A 6,230-nucleotide genomic window follows, 5' to 3' on the forward strand; every position below is an offset into this window, starting at 1 on the left:
CACAGCATTTTACATATTACAATGGGCCTTAATTAGAATAACACTGAGAAATGTTTGTAGGTCATCAGAGGCTTTTATTTAACAGCAGGACTTAGTACAGCCTCCTCTCATAAACATTTTCATGTCTTACTACATCACTGACAAAACATAATGTATCTGTACGGCAATGTTCCCTCTAATTTGCCATTTATCTGAGCAAAAAAACAAACTCCCTGAGCGGTCCCTTGGACCACTGTGAGCAACAGCAGACGTGTGCACTGTGGTCACGCCAGCATCAAATCCATGCGAGTTACATGGTTTATTAAAATAATCAAATTACATAAATTTACATTTATGTTAGACTACTTTTAATTAACTGGTTTAGCCCACTTACAATGAAAACTTAAAAAAATCTTGTTCATGACCTGTGTAGTATGTTAACACTATTGGAAGTAAAAATAACTTGAACTCCAATTTTGAAAACACAACTTTCTTTCTTTCTTTTTTAGCAAAAGCTCTGACTTGTATTATGAGTATGAGTCTGTGGTCTGGGAGAGAGTCCTGTAACTCTGTGTCTGCAAAATACAGTATATAATGACCAATGTTGGGCAATTAATTATATAGTTGCTTCTTCAAAAAAGTTACTGAGTTTTGCAAACAACAAAGTTTTTTGCGGCTGTTTACCTAAAAATGCAGCCAAGGCGTTTTTTTAAATAAACATTTCAAACTATTTACAGAACAATCAGCTGTTCTGCATCAAATCTGATGCCACACAAATTATTTGTGCCACTCCAAAAATAATTTCTGTCCACTATGAGATAAAGGAGAACAACAGGCCTGACAACACGAGATGTATCACTCCTGTAACACCTGTAACATTCAGCAGTCGCCTCATTGTTCTGACACACACAACAAAACTATTGACTACACTACACACTAACTACACAAGATTTGCGCTAAACGTCGCAAATCTCTCACATCTCCAAAGGTTGATTCTGTTCATCTGGACGTAGTTTTGTGGGAGAAACGTTTCGTCACTCATCCAAGTGACTTCTTCAGTCTCAGCTGACTGCAGCTTTCCCAAATCTTATAAACAGTACATTTGCATAATGACTGAAACCAGCCCACTGAGGAACAATGGGCTGTGAGGTCAGTTCCTTAATCTTAATTATGCAAATTCTCATGACCATTGATCAACAACCACTGACCAAAACCCACTGATCAAAGACCACTGATCAATGGCCATGAGTACCATTCACAGAGAGTTGGGGAATGGCTGCAATCACAGCATTGTAAGATGGCGAAAGATGTACCCTTAGGCCCCCTCCTCAATTCAGAGATGGTCTTTCCCTTTTCACGTAAATGGCCTCCTTGACTCCGCGCTCAAACCAGCATTCCTCCCTGTCCACGATGTGTACATGTTCATCATTGAAACACAGCCATCACTCCTAAAACGTCCCCCTTCCTAAACACTAAATGCCATGTTGCCATATCATTTTTTTATTGGTCAACATGGTACATTTTTCAACCAATAGGAAAGGGTGCGGGGTTTTTTGGTTTTGGTGTTGCTCACAGGTGGAGAGTGCTTTCAAGCGTTTTCCTTATAAAACGCTGTTTTTACCATTTCTTCCCGCAGTAAATATAAACAACAACAGTATTCAGGAAGAAAACCAAACATTGCATATATTTTTATGATAACTGGTTTTACGTGGCCTATCAACACAATTTAAAAACTGGTATAAAGTCCACACTTTTTCCATCAATTGTTCCGTCTGTCCTGCTCACATCTCCAATGGTTGTACACGTTGTCATTAACATGGCTTCACTCCACATCAGCCACACTGCTTTGCTAGCTAAAACACTGGTGTCGGCACATAAGGACGCTGTCATAGACTGTTGACGTTGATTAGCTGTGTATATACGACTGTGAATCGCATCATTGGCTAGATTATGGGATAAGGTGGCATCGTTCTAATCCCATGCGGGAGCAGCCAGTCACTTACTGACTAACACTGCAAAACAGAATTGTTAAAGTTTTAATTTTAATTTCAATTCAGGTTAGATTTTTTTTTTGTGCGTAACGCAGATTTTCTGTGCGCAGAGACCGTGCCAGCAGTGCGCAATTGCGCACGTGCGCAGCTTAGAGGGAACATTGCTGTACAGTTAGTTCATCAACACAAATACATTTGGATTGGTAGTGAAACTTTCACAATGATAATTCTTTTATTTACACTCTTTTATTGATAGTTTCATTCATTTTAAATGTCTTTAAATGTGATCTCAGAAACTTTATTAACAAGAAAACGTTTCAGGCAGCATTACCTGGGGAATGCACGTGAGCATCATTTGTTAATGTTTCAGATTTACAACGTTTGAATTATTTGACCTCCAAATAATGAACCCTCTGCTCTTTAACATAGACTCTCTCCACTTTAACCTCTCACTGATTTCATATCCTGTAAACTTGTTTATTATTTTTGATGTATGGGTTATTTCCATTGTTTTAACTCCAGTTTTTAGTATTATTATTGTTGTTGTTGTTAAAATGGATTTCAAACTGCGCAGTTGTAGATTTTTATTAAATATGGTCTATGAGCGGTTCATTATGGCCCCTAATTCCTGCAGATTGTTGTACAGCTGTTGCTTTAATTATTTGTTAAAAAATAAAAATAAAACGATGGTGAGATAGATTAGGAACAGAAGGGGCCCGCAGACAGCCCACGGTGCCCAGAGCTCTGTGTTACGGCCTTGTATATGGGATCATTACTTTCTAACTGTGATGTTCGGGCCTTCTTTTTAAAGTAATTCCTTCCATGTATCAGAGATGGATAATAAAATAGGGTAATAAGATAAATATTTAAAGTAGATGACGTGTCAGTGACATATTTGTATTATGTCTGTATATTTCTGTGCAGCTAATCAGATCAAAGTCCTGCAGTGAAACCGGTTTAGCTGTGGTATCTTTGGTATGTCAGTGATGCGAGGCCGCCGCGGTTTATTTCTGTCAACAGAACAGCATCTCAAGGTGCTTCGTTGTGTGAGATGAAGACCTGATAACATCACAGAGTAAACCCACCAATCAACATCACCACTGTGAGCGTCACTCGATTACAGTGGGGACAAAAACACGAAGAAAGAAAGAAAACTCCTTTGAAACCTCGTTTAGAGACAGCGTCTGTCTGCTGATGGTTTGGGCCGAGACAAAACAATAAGAATAAGAATAATACATTTTATTTGTAGGGGTCTTTCAAACCCCTCAAAGTTACCAAATGAAAAACATACACAAATAAATGGGAATAAAAAAAAACATGTAAAACCATAAAACTATAAAAACTGATCAAGTAGAGAGAGAGAAGGACCTGAAGACCATAGTATCAAAACATTCAATCAAAGGGAAACTGTGTGTAGTCTCTGTCGTAGGGATATATTTTCTACAGACACATACAGAAGGAAAAACAGAGTTAATCCTGATGTTACCTCTGTGACTTCAGGAGGATGTCAAACTCATTCAGGTCAGAGGGATTTCCAATAAAACATGTAAATGAGTCCCAGGAAACAACACAAAGATTTTTATGTTTTTTGTCTCTTATATTTGAATCCTTTGTGGTCACAGAGCAAACTCTGTGTGTGTGTCCACAGTGATGACGTGTTGACCTCAGTGAAGCTAAACTTTATTCACAGCTGGATGACGTTAACATTTAATGACACTCACTGTGTGAGTCTTTTCTTAAGACTCAAGATGCTGATCTGTTGGTTTAAACTGAGTCTACTCTGTAATATCAGGTTATTTTCTAGGGACGGACGATGCTCCTGCATTGTGTGTGTGTGTATAAATGTTTAGACATCTTTGCGTGGACAGAAAATTGGCATGTTACTATACTTGTGGGGACCAACAGTCACTTATGGGAACAAAATGTGGTTTTAGTGTCAGGGAATGCATTAGAATTATAATAATAAAACATCTGAAGCTCAGGCCTACTTCTTCCAGCCACTGCACCCAGCTCTCCCAGGGGACACTGAGATGTCCCCAAACCAGCAGAGACGCATCATGCATGTCCCAGCTCTGCTCCGGGGCCTCTTCCCAGGTCGAAATGCCTGAAGCAGCTCACCTGCAGGGCACCCAGGAGGGCACCTTGTCAGGTGTCTCTTATTTCTTCAAATAATGGAAGAAAAACTCAACAAGCACATCACGTCAGACCCGCAGGCCTCTACAACGACACACATCATTTTCTCATGTGTCAAACTTTCCAGATACGGCATGACAATGATTTCCACCTTCAGGCCAAACTATAATTAACAATAACACTAAAGCCTAGCGACAAAGATCATCCTTCTCTGTCTGTCAAGATTTGACAAGTGGCGTCTGGTGCATGACAGCTGGATAGATGGCCCGAGGCCGAGCCGAGGTCCCACCCACTATTTTTCAGCGGAGATGGCAAACGATGAGAATGAGCAAAGAAACAATACCGACACAATCGTCCGTTCACTCTGAGTCAGCATGTGAAGAGCTGGAGTTACACTCAGAGAAATGAGCTCTGTGGTCTCAAACTGGGCTGTGTTGACTTAAAGCTGGTCACAAACACATCCTGCTCACACAATTGTTAAACATCAGATATACGAATCAAAGTTTTTCTGTGGTAGTTTTATTAACTGTGCTTTAGCCCCGCCCAGCGTCCTTCGCAGCACAAACAAGCACGTCCATCAAGTGTAGCACTCACCATCCCTCTGAACTCTTTTGTTCTTGCAGATCACAACAGTTTATACCTGCTTGCAGCAGGATGATGAGCTCCGAAGGCAGGTAAAGGAGCCAGAAGAGAGCACCTGCATGCGTCCCGGTCGTCTCACAGCCAAAACTTTAACATCAGTCAGGAGACAGCGAAGCTTGTTTTAGGAGGAAAGCGTCTCGTTCTGCTGTCTCCGTCTCCCTCTCTCATATCCCGCCACAGATAATTTCTGAGCATGTCATCCTCATCATCATCCATTAAGTGCCATTCTGGTTCTCTGACTCTGATAACTCAGTCAAGATTAGACTTCATGAAGGCAGACTGACGCCTTGGTAAGTGAACACAAACTCCAGTTTGTTCTAAACAGAGGTTTGATTTAGTGCAGTTTATTTAACCTCTTTGGTTACAACTGCGTCAGCCTGACTCACGAACTGAAGTAAAAGTGCATCATTTCTGGAGGATGGTGCATAAAACTAATTTAATAATTCTGTAATAAAATATTGATTTCACGATAAAAGTAAATTTCAGGATCTCAAAATAGGACACAGAGTCAGATTACCGGTTTGAAAGGTTTCCATCGACACGGGAAGAAACAGTTGGGCTGAGGAGAGGCAGGTATGTGAGGTCAACCACAGGTAAGCTTCCCTCCACACAGGTGTGTTTTCCACACAGTGAATACTTGTCTCTGTGACTGTGGAGGAGAGGGCTGGTACACTGGAGGAGGCAGATGGAGACAGCAGGTAGGTACACAGAGAGAACTTCAGCTGAGAGGCTTTTTTAAGGCTGGAGTAGTTACCACTCTGACACAGTTACAACTCTGACAACTGTAACCATCAGTGAATGGATGGAGAAACTTCTCATACGTGTGAAGGTGGCTGGATTGATGGAAGGCAGGCTGCTGCGCGGTGCTGTCATGTTTGCTGTGTGCGACAGGCAGGAAAGGACCTAAAATGCAGACTCACCGGAAGAATTTAACTCAAAACTCGGTTTTATTGCTGGACTCCAAAAGAACAAAACAATGGTCCGTGGGAGTTTCCATCTGTGGCTGCTGGTCCCCTCTCCTCCCCTTTGGGGTGGAGCCTTCCAAATCCCACCTGGACCTCATTGCATGCAATCAGCAGGAGGGCTTCTTAAACCCTGAGCAGTCTACCATGCCTCACTAGTTCATTGTGTGCCATCCAGTGGTAACTTGGCCTCTAGTTTTCTTAAACTCATGATCTTGTTTTTTCCTGGTGTAACCTGATCTCTCCGTGTACAGAGGTTGACGTGGCTTGAACTGCCTGGAGTGTTCTCACCTACCTGTCCTGGTGATCCTTGGCTACTTCTCCTGCTCGGTTACCTGCCCTCGGCCTGCCTCGACCCCCCCCCCCCCCCGGACCACCCCTCCTCAGTGCACTCTGTATCGGGCCTTTTAAGTAAGGACAATTACTATCTCCAGTCATCCCCCCCAGTCACTAACTCATAATCTCGTTTTAATTATTGTTCATCGTCTCCTTATAGACCCTCCACGGTTCCCCCGTTGGTTCC

This window comes from Simochromis diagramma, unplaced genomic scaffold, assembly GCF_900408965.1.
Source record: "Simochromis diagramma unplaced genomic scaffold, fSimDia1.1 OVJJ01000433.1, whole genome shotgun sequence".
Lineage (NCBI taxonomy): Eukaryota > Metazoa > Chordata > Actinopteri > Cichliformes > Cichlidae > Simochromis > Simochromis diagramma.